This window comes from Podarcis raffonei, chromosome Z, assembly GCF_027172205.1.
Source record: "Podarcis raffonei isolate rPodRaf1 chromosome Z, rPodRaf1.pri, whole genome shotgun sequence".
Classification (NCBI taxonomy): Eukaryota; Metazoa; Chordata; class Lepidosauria; order Squamata; family Lacertidae; genus Podarcis; species Podarcis raffonei.
The window spans coordinates 37,587,151-37,604,449 of record NC_070621.1 but is presented as its reverse complement, the minus strand read 5'-3'; the positions used below and the strand labels follow the sequence as shown (position 1 = coordinate 37,604,449).

At 40.4% G+C, this 17,299-nt stretch overlaps 1 protein-coding gene across 5 annotated transcripts in view; it reads left to right on the top strand.

The window, feature by feature from the left end:
• The window catches only part of PCDH11X (protocadherin 11 X-linked), a 754,240-nt gene that overhangs the window by 62,501 nt on the left and 674,440 nt on the right, over positions 1 to 17,299 (top strand). Inside the window, exon 2 of one of the 5 annotated variants that reach the window (XM_053375010.1) lies at positions 4,734 to 4,772. The exons of the other annotated variants lie outside the window; for them this stretch is intronic. The gene's annotated coding sequence lies outside the window, so the exon portion shown is untranslated. The remainder of the gene's footprint in view (positions 1 to 4,733; positions 4,773 to 17,299) is intronic. 5 annotated transcript variants of the gene reach the window in all.

The window sequence follows — 17,299 nt, the reverse complement described above, 5'->3', positions numbered from 1 at the left end:
TCGAAAGCTCAAAATAAGTGGACAAATTAATTTAAAAAGGCCCAGTGCTCCTTAGGCCACAAATGGCTCTTCTTCTTCAAGTAATTCTCTAATGGATAAAGGTTTTAGAGACGTTTAAACAACAAATAATTGGAAAATGGTCAGGTGTTTGTTTTTTAATGCCATATTCTAGTCATATTGGTCCTTTTAGTTTATATGGTCAGAATGTCTTAACCCGGGGTAGATAATGTAGTGCTTCCAGATGTTGCAGAACTACAATCCCCATCATCCTAACCATTGACCAAGTTGTCTGGGCAGTTGAGGCCCAGAACTTCTGGAGGCTGCCATGTTGGCTACCCGTCTTCACCCATCTCCCACTGCCCCTTAAGAACATAACAAGAGCCTTGTTGATTAGACGAGTCGTCCATGTAGCCAAGCATCCTGTCATCACAGTGGCCAACCAGATGTCTTTGGCCAACCAGTTACCTGTCCCTATTTTAACTCCTGCTTTTGTTTATTTATTTTTGTCTGCATTTGCATTTGTACTGTTAAAATAAACCCTGCAATTAAAAATCTTCACTTTTTTAAAAAAAATGTTGTAATTGGATATTACAAAGCACATTTGTATCTCATTGAAGCATCAGTAATGAATTAAAATGGAATTAAAATGTTAACAAGCATGCAAAAACAGCATATTAACTCTAGCATTTAAATTCATAATACTAATGGTCATAATAGTTGTAACTTCTTCCTCCCCCCCCCCCTTGATGTTAAGGAGTAGGAATCTTAACTAAAACAAGACACAAGTTCTCTGGCATGAAACAAAGCCTTGGTCTGCATATTGACATACATATCTATATAATCCCTTAAGGCAGTGGTAGCTGTTGTAGTGTCCTTCATATGTTGTTGGGACTGCAACTCATATTAACCATAACTTGACACTTGGTATCACAGATTTTACTTTTAAAATTAATTTAAGTAGATGGTGACTTACAGCCTACTCTTACATATTTCTACTCAGAAGTTCACCATGTTGAATTCAGTGGTGCTTACTCCCAGGTAACTGGGTATAGAACCACAACATTAAGGCTTTTTCATTGGAGGCCTATAACCCTAATAGATAAAGAGCCACCTGCAACCTAAAATGCATGGTTATGGCAATTTACATTGAACTTTGAACCAGTCTGTTTCTGCGCTCATTATAAGCTATTTGTGTATTGTTTTGGAGTTTTCCTGTTGTTGGATAGCATACCCCTAGAGTGGGAATACTTTGATGTCTATATTGTACTGCATTTACTTTTCCTTAAGTTATGTGTAGCTGAGAGACACTGTATGGAATCTTTCTTCCTGGAAGTTGTTTTGGTGTTGGTGGAAAAAATGACAAAGCATCTGTTGGATATGCTGCGTGTGCTTTGGGACAGGAGGCTGGAACAGATGAGCACAGAGCCTATATTACTGGTAGAATCACAGGGCATGTTTCTTTTCATTTTCATGGCTTAACACTGAAATACAGGCAACCCCTGATTTGCATGTGGGTTGCGTTCCTGGGCACTGCACAAGTTGGTGGAGAGTGCATAACACACCCACACCCAGGTCACACCCCATTCCACCCTCTTCTGCTCCGTGTTCTGCCCTCTTCTGGGTCCAAAAGGGCCTGTGCATCGACGGTCATGCATCACTTGGAAACATGCAAAATGCTCGCCACCTGAATATGAAGAGAATAAATAAGTGAATATTTTCAAAGTGAATACTTTTCTCCATCCACACTGGTCGAGAAAGTAATTCATGTATATTTGGATGAACAGGTGTTACACTAAAGCAGGGGTGGGGAATCTTGGACATGGGGGTGGAGTGTGGCCCCCCAGACAGCTTTGTGTGGCCCTCAGGACTATCAATATACCTGAAGGAGTGTCTCCACTCCCATTGCTCTGCCCAGACACTGATGTCCAGCTCTGAGGGCCTTCTGGCGGTTCCCTCCCCACGAGAAGTGAGGTTGCAGGGAACCAGGCAGAGGACCTTTTCGGTAGTGGCACCCGCCCTGTGGAACACCCTCCAATCAGATGTCAAGGAAATAAACAAGTACCTGACTTTTAGAAGACATCTGAAGGCAGCCCTCTTTAGGGAAGTTTTTAATGTTTGATGTTTTATTGTGTTTTTAATATCCTGTTGGAAGCTGCCCAGAGTGGCTGGGGAGGCCTGGCCACATGGGCAGGGTATAAGTAATAAATTGTTGTTGTTGCTATTCCCAGCCCACAAGTTCCTCACTGCCCCTGCTCTGCACTTTGAAGTGCTATTGCCTGGCTGGAATGTGTCTTTGACCCATGATGATGCCTCTTTCATGCCTGGATGGAGAAGGCAGTGGAGGTGGGTGGGTGGGAAATAGAAACCTCTGAGCTTTCTGTAGATGGACTTGGTCCTAAAAGGTACCACTTGGGACTGCATACTTGAATGCCACTCACCCATATAAAATCTTGCTGTACATAAGCTTGAACTCCATGCCATGCATTTTAGGGTATGTACACCATGTTCAGTGGGTCTTTTGCACATCTCCAAATGGTAGGGTTAAGCAAAAGCTGAACCTTCTTGATTCTTGTAATAGAACAGTTCAGTAGTAAATCTCTTCCATGTACATGGTTTTGCAAATGTTATACAATATTGAATTCGCCAGAGGATGTGCTGCATTTGAAAAAAAGAGGGTTGGCAGTGGCGGGCTGGGGGAGATGAAGAACAAGGATCTGGCTACTACCCTGTCTTTAATCTTTATTATTTTCCTAGGCATCACTGGAGGAGGAAATAATGTTAATTTGGGACATCTCATCTATATCTTACAAAGGGGCGACAATTTTATATAATGAGCCATAATGGTGACAAAGCACCCTTTCTAGTCTTGTGGGCAAACACTGTGTCATCTGCCCCCTCCCCCAAATTACCTGTCTCTTTATTGACTATAGCAAGAGATGTAGGATGTATAACAAAACACAGGATAGAAAGCTTGAATTCTTTCTTATTTGTCTCCTATTACATTTGCCTGACCCAATAGAAGCAGAAATCGGGACCAGCATCAGAGTGAATTAGAGCTTAAGAAGAGACCCATTGCACCAGGCCAAAGTCACATCTAATTTAGCATTCTGTTCTCACAGTGGCCAAGCAGATGTCTATGGGAAGCCCATAAGCAGGGTCTGAGTGCAATGTCCTGGCATTCAGAGATGGATTGCCTCTGACTCTTGTATTGAGGTGTGTGCGCGCGCGCAGAGATAGTTTTCAGTGACAGAGAAAAATGAAAAAAAAGAAAAAGAATTGAGAGATTAAACTTCATGACTTTTTGAGGAATTTTTAGAGTGTCTTGTCCTTTTACTATATCCAGTGGGATTAAAAGAAAAACCTATCCTTTTATATCTAGTGGGAAGAATTCCTTCACGTTAAATAGGCCTGTTAATCTGATATAAAATAGGCTAACTCAGCCTTAAAAAACAAACTAACAACAAGCAGTGTGCACATATGCTGGTGCCCATGTCAGTTTGAACAGTTCCTTCCCAAAGGTAGTGTGCAAACTCATGTACTTTCAGTAATTATCTCATTCTGTTGCAGTCTCCCTGAAGTCTTTGTAATTGCTCCTCTTGCTTTAAAAAATAATAATGAACACCTGCAGTTTTAAAAATACCTGTCACTGAAGTAGTTAGGCCCACTGGGAGTGTCCTGTTTTAGAAGCTTAGTGAGTTGTTTCATAAGAAGCTTCTCTTTGTTTCATGATGCATATTTCAAATAACTTTTGTTATTCTTGGGCATATTGGATTATGAAGTTTGGAGGGGGGGCAAAACATATTGCATTGGTTTGATCGGTTTCTCACCTTTTCTGAACAAAGCTTAAAAAGTGGCATTTTTGCTTCACACCAACCCTTCAAGGTAGGCCTGAGAGTGTTAGTGACTTGCTCAGAACTGCCTTGAGAGCAAATTCTGTTTACATGGTAAGAGGGTTGTTGTGTATTTTCACTAGTGTTAGTTGCATTTTTAAAGAAAAGGAGTACAATAGAGGGATGTGTTTCTAAATGCACAATATATGTGTACTAGGGAATCTTACCTAATCATGTCCCAGATGTATGACCTATGTGTTCCACCTAGTGCCCTCTTATGACACTGCAAGAAGATTTTGGGTGCTCTTTTTGTATCATGTACAGCACTTTTTTCTGTCTCTCTTTGAGAAGACAGAAAAATTCTGACCAAGAAATTGGGGGCGGGGTGCATGTTTCTTGAAAACAATGCATACTGGCCAGAGAATGTACATAATGATTGAAAAATGTACACTATTTGATCATATATTCATATTCCTCCATGTCCCTTGTAGTTTATGCATACTTCCCTCTTTGTGGAACCCCCTCCCCACATTCTCCATGAAGGTTGGTAGATATGCACAATGGCCAGCTGTTAATGCACATTAACCTCTCAGCTTACATTTCCCTTATTGAGAGAGAGAGAGGGAGAGAGAATGAATGTGTTGTTTATAATGCTGTATTATATAGGACTATTAGGCCTAATCTTTACCTAAGAAGGTTAACTGCAGTAACTTTGGGTTGTGCTTTTGGAGGAACGTTTTCACATACTGGGTGTGCATACATGCCGACCAGATTTATTTATGTTTCTGTGCAGCTAATACAGTCCTTGACTTACTACTATATTTGGCTTTGCATGGTGAGATGTTAACTTCAAATATTGTAGCCCAATGCATGTGAAATAAAAAGTTTTTTCACTGTTTGTAGGTACCTGATCCAGGACTGGCTGGCTGGCTGTGAATGAAGGTGATGGTGTGTTGTGGTTTTTCTTGTTGTTGTTTTGAAATTCATGTGTTTCTTGGGGAAGCATGCATTCTGGCTGGTTTCTTGGATAACTGAAGTGTATTGGTTATAAGTGTATTGGTTATAAGAGCCTGTAGCCCTTAAGAAAAGGAAGGAAGGAGACCTCCAAGTACACAGGACACATACCTCTTTTTCTTCAACCAAGCCCTAAATGGTTTTTGTGCGATTGTTGCCTTGTTGCTTCTTCTTTTCTTTTCTTTTCTTTTCCTTTCTTTTCTTTTCTTTTCTTTTTGCAACCCATAGGACTGTTGTGCTGCAGTTTGCAGAATTAGGTCCTGCTTAGTTAAGAGGAAGCTTTGTCTTTGTGTCTCACTCTGTACACATACAAGTATGATAGGAAGCAAGTTCACTTCCTTGGAGACACAGGCTAATCCTTTGCACACTTGTTTGATTCCCATTGGAACAGGGTGGGACAAGCAAACATGCAGGGGGAGAAAATCTATAAGGTTATAGAATCTTCCAAAGCACAAGGCCTTGTTTATTTAAAAGATTTTTAAAGTAAAGGTTCCTAGTTTGCTAAGCAAAAGTGTATTTCTCCAGGAGATTGAAAGTAAATAAATGTCTGCTATCTTTGGTAGTGTGTGTGTTTGTGTGTGTGTGTGGCAGAAGGGAGAACTGAATGCATTTAGGGCCTGCGGGCATATTTGCAAACAGTAGAAACTTATGCTCATCATGTCCAAAAGATCACTGCTGCCTATTCTGTTGGCTATAATAGAACACTTTTTTCAATATTCGTAACTACTTTGTACAGACTTGGGTGTGCATGGTACTCTGGAATTTGACATCCAAACAAGTGCTTGTACTTTAAAATTTTTGGTTCACTTATAACACTGGCATATATATGTTATTGTGATGTTCCCAGGACCACAACTGAGCCAAAGATCCAAAATGCCTATGCCACCTTTTTTTTGGGGGGGGAGACGGACTACAAACAGGATTTGTATGTATTAATAAATAATAATCATCTCTTTCAACTTCAACATGGATAACTATGGACTCTTGCAGTGTCTTGCGATGTTAAAGCAAAACGCTCTGCACAAAGATTAGCTAATAAATTAAACCAATCTCCAGTGTGTTCAAGCTGACAAAGGTCTCTCAGAGTTATAGTCAGCCTAGGGGAACCTAGAAAGGCTACAGTTGTGGGTCTTTCCTATTATTTTTAACATCAATATCAACCCTCTGTACTTTTGCATAGGAAGTGCAAGTTGTAGCTCTGTTGCATCAGGTCCAGCTCACTGTTGCACTGGAAATTTCTGAACCCTCTGCATTGTGGTTGTCAGCTGGAACTTATCCACCTCCCCCCCCCCCAAAAAAAATGATGATGATGAGCTGTGGAAGAGCTGAATATGCTTTTATCACTTTTTAATCCTCAAAATAAGGTGACATTTTTAATACTGTAAAGTATAAGGTTAGCTGCTCCATTCAGCTGAAATATCTGAACCTATTTCCCCTTCCATAGATCGATAGGACACAGCAGTACTTTGTAGTGTGCAGATTTACTTTAAGGATGTTGAGATAAGTTCCCATACTCTTTAATAGCATTCTATTTGTATTTCTTAAAAGAATTAAGAAAATAATTAAGCGAAGTTCATTTAAAAAAACAAAAACCCAACAACTAGAATGAATAAATGGCAGATAATGCAGTGTGTGCTGAATTTGTTTCCTGCTACCATACAGAAAGTTGTGGCAAATTCTGCAAATAATGTGTGTTTTTACTTGAATACTATTTGGGAAAGGTCAGAGTTTTAAATGATTATAGGTCTAAAGGTAAAGGTAAAGGGACCCCTGACCATTAGGTCCAGTCGTGGCCAACTCTGGGGTTGCGGAACTCATCTCGCTTTATTGGCCGAGGGAGCCGGTGTACAGCTTCCGGGTCATGTGGCCAGCATGACTAAGCCGTTTCTGGCGAACCAGAGCAGCTCACGGAAATGCCGTTTACCTTCCCGCCAGGCTGGTACCTATTTATCTACTTGCACTTTGACATGCTTTCGAACTGCTAGGTTGGCAGGAGCAGGGACTGAGCAACGGGAGCTCACCCCGTTGTGGGGATTCGAACCACCAACCTTCTGATCAGCAAGTCCTAGGCTCTGTGGTTTAACCCACAGCGCCACCCGTGTCCCTGATTATAGGTCCACAAAACCCTAAATGCAGTATCGTCCTGGCTTATTTCAAACATTGTCCTTTGAACCACGTACACAGATGTATGTATGTGTGTGTGTGTGTGTGTGTGTGTGTGTGTGTGTGTACCTATTGGGAAGCTTCTGAGGATGAACTTGGGCATCATGAGGGAAGCATGTAGCTGTTGTGCAGGTGTAAGATGCTGCTAGGATGCCTGAGATTTCCTTGATTCTGTGCAGTTGGCTCAATTGCAAAAGTATTGCCCCTGTCATTGTTGTCTGGAAATCTGCAATAATGTCTTTGTGTTTGTGATTTTAAATGTAAGTTGACTGGAGACCTTTTAGTTAACAAATTACTAAGAAATCTATAAACAACAGCAGCAGCAGCAGCAGCGACAACAACAACAGATATACAGTTTTTCACCATTGGTATTTTATTGCATCCTTCATATGGATGGTTACAATTCACCAATCATAATTGTAACAAGCAGCTATGGTCTCATTTTGGGAGTCTTCCCTCTATCAGTTGTCTTAGAAGTGGTGTTCTGCTATTTTGGGGAAGAGAAGGGGAGGGTGCTATTCCAGAGTGAGAGCAACAGGTTGGTAAGAAGTAAGAACAGTTAGCTTTTAAATGTCTCTCAATGCAGAGTGGCCCGTGGGAGATGCAAGAATGGGATTATTTCTAATGGGTGTGGGTAGCCTCTTGAGGGATAGAAGTTTTTTTGCATGGTTTGAAAAGCTAACAAAGGGAGCTGTAATGTGTTGAAATTGCTAGGGCTAGGTTTTTTATTCTATTGTCTGGAAGCTTTTTTCCATGGGAAATATCTTACAGCTCTTTGAAAACTGAGCAATTATGCCTTGTGTCGTCTTTATCCTTTTGATATACAAAGGCACATCTTGCAGCCTCTATGAGTTGGGAAGTAGGCTGAGATGTTGCTTTCAGAAAGGTAATTTTCTTTTGCTGGTGGATTAGAAGTAACACTACCAGGTACTGTACTGGAGAGTCTATCCCACTCACTCCAGACAAAGCGATTAAAAGTAATAAATCCAAGCCATAATGTTCAACTGTTGACTATTACAATTGCTTAAAGATAAGAAAATAGTTTTTATTCTATCAGGACCTTCTGTTTTAGTTCCTTGTAGGAATAGATTGATCAACCACCAGCCACTGGAATAATTTAGTTCCATTGTTATGAATTGGATCTGGGTAGTAACCACATTCCCAATGTTCCTATTCAGTGGCACAAGAGATCCATAACGTGTCTGTTGACCCTTGTTCAAACAAAAATCAGAACCAGGGGTAGCCCTTAAGATATTGGCTGAGGCTGATGGCAGTTTGGAGTCCATCAACATCAAGAACGTATCAAATTGGCTGAACTATGGTTCAGGTGATTGGAAGTAAATTGCAGTCAAACTATGAGCCATGTATTCCCCCATCTCTCCTTGCATAACAACAATAAAAGTGAAAAGATCTGCTTTCCACTGCACTCCAGTCAGAGTTCCAAATTGCTCTGGAAATCTTAGAACTGTGGTTGTTCCAAGATAAGTATGGGCAACCTGAGGCCAATTGGATCCCTCACCCTAATGTTATGTGGTTCCTTCCCCAATTTTCAAAATTGGTTTGCAAATGTCCACTCTTGCCAGAGGTTTGAACAGTTCTGTCCCTTCTTCGGCAGCTCACTCACTGGACGAGAAGGAAAAGGGAGAGAAAGAAGAGGTGATATCAGAAAGAGAAAGAACAATGGAACAGGTGTCTGTACAAAGGGCTTAATCTGTGCCAACAGATGGCATGCAGCCATAGAAACAAAAGAAAAAGCCTCAGACGGAGGCAGCCCACTAGTCAATCCAGCTCTATATCATCTTCACAGACTGGCAATGGCTCTCCAGACAGGGGACATCTCAAGCCTTGTTTGGAGATGCTGGGGATGGAACCTTGGGCCTTCTGCTTGCAGAGCAGATGCTCTACCACTGATCCTATGGCCCTGAGTAAACAATGTGGCACTTGACAGGGAGAAAAAGAGATTACACAGCTAATCAAATATAACATGAGGGGATGATGGTGTTAGCTAAGATCTTCTCATTTGAGCGGTGGTGCAAATATGGGTCCAGAATTCTTGAGTAATCAGGAAAGACCCATGCAGTTGGTTTATTCTCTCAGTGTTTGTTCTGTCTTAATTTTTGGTACTTTGTCTCATTTGTCTGGCTCATAATGTTGGACTGAGTGACAAGTTCAATGTGGAGTTGCAGGGAGGGAACCATGCACTGAGCCCAGTTATGAGGCTTCTTCATTCGTTCGTTCTCAGAAGTGACCTTTCCACTGGTTTTTCCAAGCAAGTTGCAGGGTGGAAGGCCAGCTGCGAAAGAAAGAAAGGTCCTTGTGATCAATCTTACCTATGGGATCGCTTTGCTCCTGTTGCCCTTTCTCATCTGCCATTTGTATGAGATCACACCAGGATGAAGTAACCTTTACATAGGGGTCCTGTGATAAAATGGATAATGTGTTCAAGCTGGTATAGAATGCCCACTCAGATTTGAATCTCAGTGGGTGATCTTAGGTTAGACTGGAGAGTGAGTGATTCATCTCACAAGATGGATGTGTGGATACAGTGTGGTGTAGTGGTTAAAGTGCTTGACTAGGACCTGGGAGACCCAGGTTAAAATCACTATGGTACCTCAGTACCTTGGTTTATGAACTTAATCCGTTCCGGAGGTCCATTCTTAAACCAAAGCATTCTTAAACCGTGGTGCGTGCTTTCTCTAATGAGGCCTTCTGCTGCCGGTGTTTGGCTTCTGTTCATCTTCTGGGGCAAAGTTCGCTAGCTGGAACACCTACTTCCAGTTTTGTCGAGTTCGTTGTCCAAAGTGTTTGTTATCAGGGCTGTTCGTAGACTGAGGTACCACTGTACACCCATGAAACTCACTGGGTGACCTTGGGCTGGTCACAGTCTCTCAGCCTATCCTTCTTCACAGGGTTGTTGTGAGGATAAAAATGGAGAGGAAGAGAACCATGTATGCTATCTTGTGCTCCTTTGAGGAAAGGCATGCAGGATATAAATGTAATAGTAAGTAAGTAAGTAAGTAAGTAAGTAAGTAAGTAAGTAAATAAATACAGTAGGATAGTTACTATCCTGAACTCTTTGGAAATGGAATTTAATGAATTCTAAGCATACTTATAAGCTCCAGAGCTCCAGATTTGCCTCTGCACCATTTTATTTACTCCAGTGCATAGCTACCTGTTGTACACAGCTACCTATTGTATTACAAGTTGCTAGCTATTTCAGGTTGCTGTTTCCATTATTAGTTTTATAAAGTGAGCAGTGACTTGGGCCAAGTAATCACAAAGGGGGTATACTGTGTCTGTGAGGTTGCAGGACATGGTTGAATGCTCCTCCATTTAAATGAAATCCCTCATATAGAAAACTAGTGTGTCAGTGAGGTATGCTATGCAACCAGACCTCCCTCAGCTTTTAATGAAACATCAGGTTTCATTAAGATGGGTGCAAGCTGTCTCTACGCATGAAAGTGTGCACATTTGTTGATTTGTGCAGGCCAACTGCTGTGTATGCCAGGCATAGGCAAACTTGCCCTCCAGATGTTTTGGGACTACAACATCCCAGGACCAGTGGTTAGGGATGATGGGAATTGTAATCTCAAAACATCTGGAGGGCTGAGTTTGACTATGCCTGGTGTACACAGTCTGTGTACATTCACTGTACCATTTAAGTATACGCGCAGACAGGTTGTACACTCATTGAATGTAATGTGTGAACAGCCCTTTGGTTGAGTGGATGTCATGCCTTCTTTTGAAATGCATGTACTGTGCTTCTGTGCTGCAGTTTTATTTGTCACTTGGAGGTTTTTAATGTTATCTGTCTATCATCTATCTTTCTATATCTATTGTCTATCTATTTATCATCTATCTATCTAGTTTTGACATTTTTGCGATCCCTGGGTGACAGGTGGTCTAGAAATGTTATGTGCATGTGTGTACTCATGCACACACATATATACAGCTCTTTATTACATTCCTTACTTGACCAAATGCCACCATGTTCACATGCCCCTGTAGCATCAGCAAATATTATTTAGTCGCCTAGCTGACATGGTAACAAAATAATGAGGGAAACATTTCAGAGGGGTAAAATATATATTATAATAGCCTGCTAGACTAGCAATGCAGAATACGCACTATTTATTCTCCAGTGTTATTTTTATGCTCATTTGATTTAATGTCAAATTAAATGTAACCAAGGGCATTGGCAGAATACTTTGAACAAGGGAAAGAGAGAGAGAAAGTGAGTGCCATTCATTATCCCCAGGCTGTGGAATTGAACAATTAGTACTCAGATTCCATAACAGTGATGTGAAAGCTTTATTATTATTATTTTCGTAAACAAAATAATCTAAAGGCATTAATTTTGTTGACTTTACCGTTGTATTTAAGTTGTCGTTTATTATTTGCTGAGTGCTCTTGTCATTCTTTACACAATGAAAGCAAGAAAGCAGGATCACAGTGGCTCCCTACAGGCATTTGGAATTGGGAGGGGTACTAGAAAGACTGGATTATTTTCATTCCCTTTGTGTGTTTAGCTATAGAAATTGCAAGTTGTTCGTGTAACCAGTGAACCCATGAATGCCAGAATATAACCCTCAACCCAGCTCCTAATCAGCTGCACCAGCATCAATACAGCTTGGCACACTGAAATGAAAACTGGTAGGTCTCTGCTAAGCACTTACTTGCTGTTGCTGCAAGTCTTTGAATCAAGCTTTAATATTCTAAGATGATTCTAATAATCCAGGGCAGAAGCTTTTTAATGACCTTAATGACCTGCTGTTGAGTTCGGCCACATTTCAGGAACCCTCCCCCTGGGAACAAAACAAATCATTACACATTGGATTTGTTTTCCCAGTGGCCATTTTGCCACGTCCACAAACCTCCTAAAAATCTTGCATTTTATTTTATTTTTTAAAAGGATCTTGACTCGACTGCCTTGCTAAGAAAGCAATTATAGCATAAGTGTGTGTCCCCACTCTGTACAGCTACATGAACAGAACATTAAAGGCCAGTTTAGAATTATATCAGGAAGTTGCCTATATGTTGCTTAAGCCTGTGAGTACATTCCTGTAGCTATTTTATTATATACAGACATAGGGTAAAACATAGGATATTTTAGTTTATTATGTTATTTCGCTTCAATACTTTCTCAGTTGTTGCACAACTGTTGCCGTTTAATACTTTGGTTCTTAACTTAATACTTTGGTTCTTAACAAGGTGGTACTTCCTGTCAGTTACGCACCCCTTAGACAGCCCTACTCCTGGGGTACTCCAGGTAATAGACCCAAGGGTTCACTGGTTTGGGAGTCTTCTCTTTCTAGAAGAATCTCTTCCCTCCTGACTGGAATGAGACCTAAGTAGACTGTCTCTTTACAGCTTCTACTTCTCCTGTCTCAGCCTCAGCCTCCCAGGTAATTCCTGGCCTAATTACTCTTACAGGACACCACACACTGTCCTTCACACTCAGCTCAGAGTCTCTTTTCCCTAGCTTTCTTTCTTTCTTTCTTTCTTTCTTTCTTTCTTTCTTTCTTTCTTTAAAAAAGGTAAAGGGACCCCGACCATTAGGTCCAGTCGTGGCTGACTCTGGGGTTGCGGTGCTCATCTCGCTTTATTGGCCGAGGGGGCCAGCGTACAGCTTCTGGGTCATGTGGCCAGCATGACTAAGCTGCTTCTGTTTTTTTTTTTTTTATAATATTTTTTATTACGTTTCTTTCCAAATTTTATACATTACAAACAAATAAGGAGTTTACAAGAAACCATTTTTTTTTTTTTTTTAACAAAAATCCCAACTTGGACTTCCCCACCCCTTCCGATTCTGCGTTCTTTATATTAACAATGTCAGCAATTTGTTACCTTATGTCATACCTTATTGTAACTTTTACATGTTATGTATCTATATTCAATGTATTATGTCACAATTTTTATACCTTTAAAATAAACGTAACATGTTCAATTTCATATTATCTCCTTTTCTCTTTTATCACTTAGTTTACTATTTACTTAATCATAATTGCTAAAGCGTATCATTTCCAAATCATGCACCGTCTTAAGATTCATACAGTTTGTAATACTTTTGCAAGTAGTCTTTAAACTTTTTCCAGTCCACCTCAATTGTTTCTACATCCAAATCTCGGATTCTGCCGGTCAGTTCAGCTATCTCCATGTAGTCCATCAACTGCATCTGCCATTCCTCCAGCGTGGGTAAATCTTGTGTCTTCCAGTTCTTTGCGATGAGTATTCTTGCTGCTGTACTAGCATACATAAACAAAGTTCTGTCCTTCTTTAACACTTTCTGGTCTACCATGCCCAACAGGAAGGCCTCTGGTTTCTTGGGAAAGGTATACCTAAATACCTTTTTCAACTCATTGTAAATCATTTCCCAGAAAGCCTTAACCTTTGGGCATGTCCACCAGAGGTGAAAGAAAGTCCCCTCTGCTTCCTTACACTTCCAACATTTATTGTCAGACAGGTGATGTATCTTAGCTAACTTGACTGGGGTCATGTACCACCGGTATATCATTTTCATAATGTTTTCCTTCAAGGCCGTACTGGCCGTGAATTTCATTCCGGTGTTCCATAACCTTTCCCAGTCTTCAAACATAATGTTGTGTCCAACATCCTGTGCCCATTTAATCATAGCAGATTTAACTGTCTCATCCTGTAAATTCCACATAAGCAGCAAGTTATACATTCTAGATAACAGCTTTGTCTTTGGTTCTAACAATTCTGTCTCTAGTTTCGACTTTTCCACCTGGAAACCAACTTTTTTGTCCATTTTGAAAACCTCTTGAATTTGAGCATAATGTAGCCAATCTCGCACCTTATTTTTTAGTTTGTCCTGGCTCTGCAACTTCCAATTGTCTCCAATTTTTTCAGTCAATTCCCAATATTTCGGCCAATAGGCCTCCATATTGGGTCTTTTTCGGGCCTTGGCCTCCACTGGTGATAGCCACCTCGGAGTTTTACTCTCTAGTAAGTCTTTATATTTCATCCAGACTGCGAAAATTGCTTTTCTGACAATGTGGCTTTTAAACAATTTATGTGCTTTAACCTTGTCGTACCATAGGTATGCGTGCCATCCAAAAGCATTATTAAAACCTTCCAGATCTAGGACATCGGTGTTTTCCAACAAAAACCAATCTTTCAGCCAGCAGAAGGCTGCAGCTTCATAATACAACCTCAAGTCCGGCAGGGCAAACCCCCCTCTTTCTTTCGAATCTGTTAATATTTTAAACTTTATTCGGGGCTTTTTGCCCTGCCAGATAAATCTAGATATATCCTTCTGCCATTTTCCAAAGCAATCCACTCTGTCCACGATCTGTAAGGTTTGAAACAAAAATAACATTTTCGGCAACACATTCATTTTTATAGCTGCAATTCTTCCCAACAAGGAAAGTTTCAATCTTGACCAAATTTCTAAGTCCTTTTTAACTTCCAACCAACATTTCTCATAATTATCCTTAAATAAATTCAAATTCTTGGAGGACAAATAGATCCCAAGGTATTTCACTTTTTTAACCACATTCAGTTCTGTTTCTCTCTGAAACCCCTCTGTTTCTGTAATTGTTAAATTTTTGGTCAGAACCTTAGTTTTTTGTTTATTCAACCTAAATCCCGCCACCCGACCAAATTCAGATATAAGTTCGAGAACTCTTTTTGTACTGGATTCTGGCTCCTGCAGTGTCAAAACTAGGTCATCTGCAAAAGCTTTCAGTTTATATTGTTTCACTCCGACCTCTATCCCTTGTACCAACCGGTCCTCTCTGATCATATTCAATAGCACCTCCAGGACTGAAATAAATAACAGAGGGGATAGAGGGCACCCTTGTCGTGTCCCTTTTTCAATTTTAAATTCCTCCGTCACCACATTGTTCACTATTAATTTAGCTTTTTGTTCTGAATAAATTGCATGTAATCCATTCTCAAACCCCCGTCCCACTCCCATCCCTTCCAAGTTCTTCTTCATAAACATCCAAGATATGTTGTCAAATGCTTTCTCCGCATCAATAAAGATTAACACCGCCCTTGTGTTCCTGTTAGTCTGCAAAAGTTCTAAAATGTCAATGATGTTTCTAGTGTTCTCATATAAATGTCTACCAGGGAGAAAGCCAGCTTGGTCTTTATGAATTACTTCATTTAAGACTTTTTTAAGTCTATTTGCCAAAATGTCTGCAAATATTTTGTAATCCACATTTAGGAGTGAGATGGGACGGTAGTTTTTAAGCTGAGTCTTTTCAGATTCTGACTTAGGTATCAATGTGATGAAGGCTTCTTTCCACGTTTCTGGTGCCCTCTTCCCATCCATAATCTGGTTACATACCTCCAACAAAGGTTGTATCAAATAGTCCTTCAGAACCTTGTAATATTTGGAGGTAAGTCCATCCGGGCCTGGAGATTTGCCTAGTTGCATATTCTGAATGGCACCTTCAATTTCCTGTGAGGTTATTATAGAGTTCAAGATTGATCTTTTATCTTGAGTTATTTTTGATAGTCCATTTATCTTTAAAAATTGATCTATCTCTGATTCTTTCTGGGGCCCCTGTGCATACAGTTCTTTGAAGTATCTGTGGAAGCACCTCCTAATTTCTTCTGGTTTCTGTACGATCCTTCCATCAATCTCTAGATTTGTTATCGTGTTTAGCTTTTGTCTTTTTTTCAGCTGCCAAGCTAGCAGCTTTCCACATTTATTTGCTGATTCAAAAGATCTTTGCTTCATCTGTTTTATTTTCCATTCAATCTCCTGATTAATCAATTTTGAGTATTCTGCTTGGTGGAATTTAATTTCTCTCAGCACCTCCTTGGACTTTGGTTTGGTTCTCAGTTTTTTTTCTCCTTGGTGTATTTTCTCCAATATTTTGTCCTTCTTTCCGTTCCAGAGTTTTTTCTTAATTGAATTCTGTTGTATCAGAAACCCTCTCATAAAAGCTTTGCTTGCGTCCCAGATCGTTCTTTTTTCAACTGTAGTATTCAGATTTATCTCAAAATAGTCCTTTAATGTTTTTTGGGCCTTTTTCACAATCTCTTGATCTCTTAGTAGTGTGTCATTCATTCTCCATCTGAAGGAACCGGGTTGAGTTAATCTAAGTTCTATTTTCAAGGCGTTGTGGTCGGAGCATGTTTTTGGGCAGATTTCCACCTTTTTAGTCTTGGGTGCCAGCCCCCTGGAGGTCCAGATTTGGTCGATCCTTGACCAAGACAGGTGGGCCTCAGAGAAAAAAGTTCCTTCTTTACCTACGGGGTTCTTTGTCCTCCATATGTCGATCAAATCCAGATTGTCAGTCAGTTCGAAAAAAGTTTTGGGCAGTCTGCCGTCTGATGTTAAGTTTTGGTTGTAAGACTTATCCATATGTGTAGACACCACTCCATTCATATCTCCCATCATTATGATGTTAGCATAATCCAGATAGTCCAGCAACGTCTCATGCAGCTTCTTGAAAAATTCTGATTTCCCGTCATTTGGGGCATAAATTCCTAATATCAATATTTTTTCTCCTTGGGTTTGAATTTCAATTGCCAAAATTCTTCCTTGTTCATCCTTAAATAGAAATTTAGGTATCAGGCTCTCCTTAGCGTAGATCACCACTCCTCTTTTCTTTACTTTGTCAGACGAAATAAATTCTTGGCCTAATCTTTTATTTACCAAAACCTTCCTGTGGAGCCTGGTCACATGGGTTTCTTGTAGGCAAATAATGTCCAATTGTTCTTTCTTCAATATGTGAAATAACCTCCTTCTTTTCTCCGGGGAATTTCCGCCATTAATATTCCAACTGAGTAGTCGCAGAGACATCCTGAACTATTCTGCTACACCTAGAGCGGTGTATCTTCTTTCTCCTCTGGTTCCGAAGGTGCAGGTATTGCTCCACCTGGGTTGGGTATAGGCCAATTAGCTGCTGCTTCTTTTTGGAGGTCTTCTCCGTGATCGTGCTGGAACTTTTGTAAGTCCTCTGGTGATCTTATTTTAACCTTCTTCTGTTTGTAAGTGAATGATAGCCCTTGTGGGAACTCCCACCTGTAAGGAATTGTGTTGAGTCTCAGCAACTTAGCCAAATCTGAGTAGGTGGCTCTCAAGTCCAATAACTGTTTAGGAATATCTCGGTAAATTTCCACCCTTTTCTCTTGTATCACAATTGAGTTTTTGAAGTGTAGGCCTAGTATTTTGTCTCTCTCCTCCCTTGATCTCAAAGCTATTAAGCAGTCTCTGGATCTATCTTTTCTTACTAATCTTCCCAACCGAAAAGCCGATACAATTTTGAAGTCAATTTCTTCTTTTAAGTCCCAGAACTTTGTAAACTCTGTTG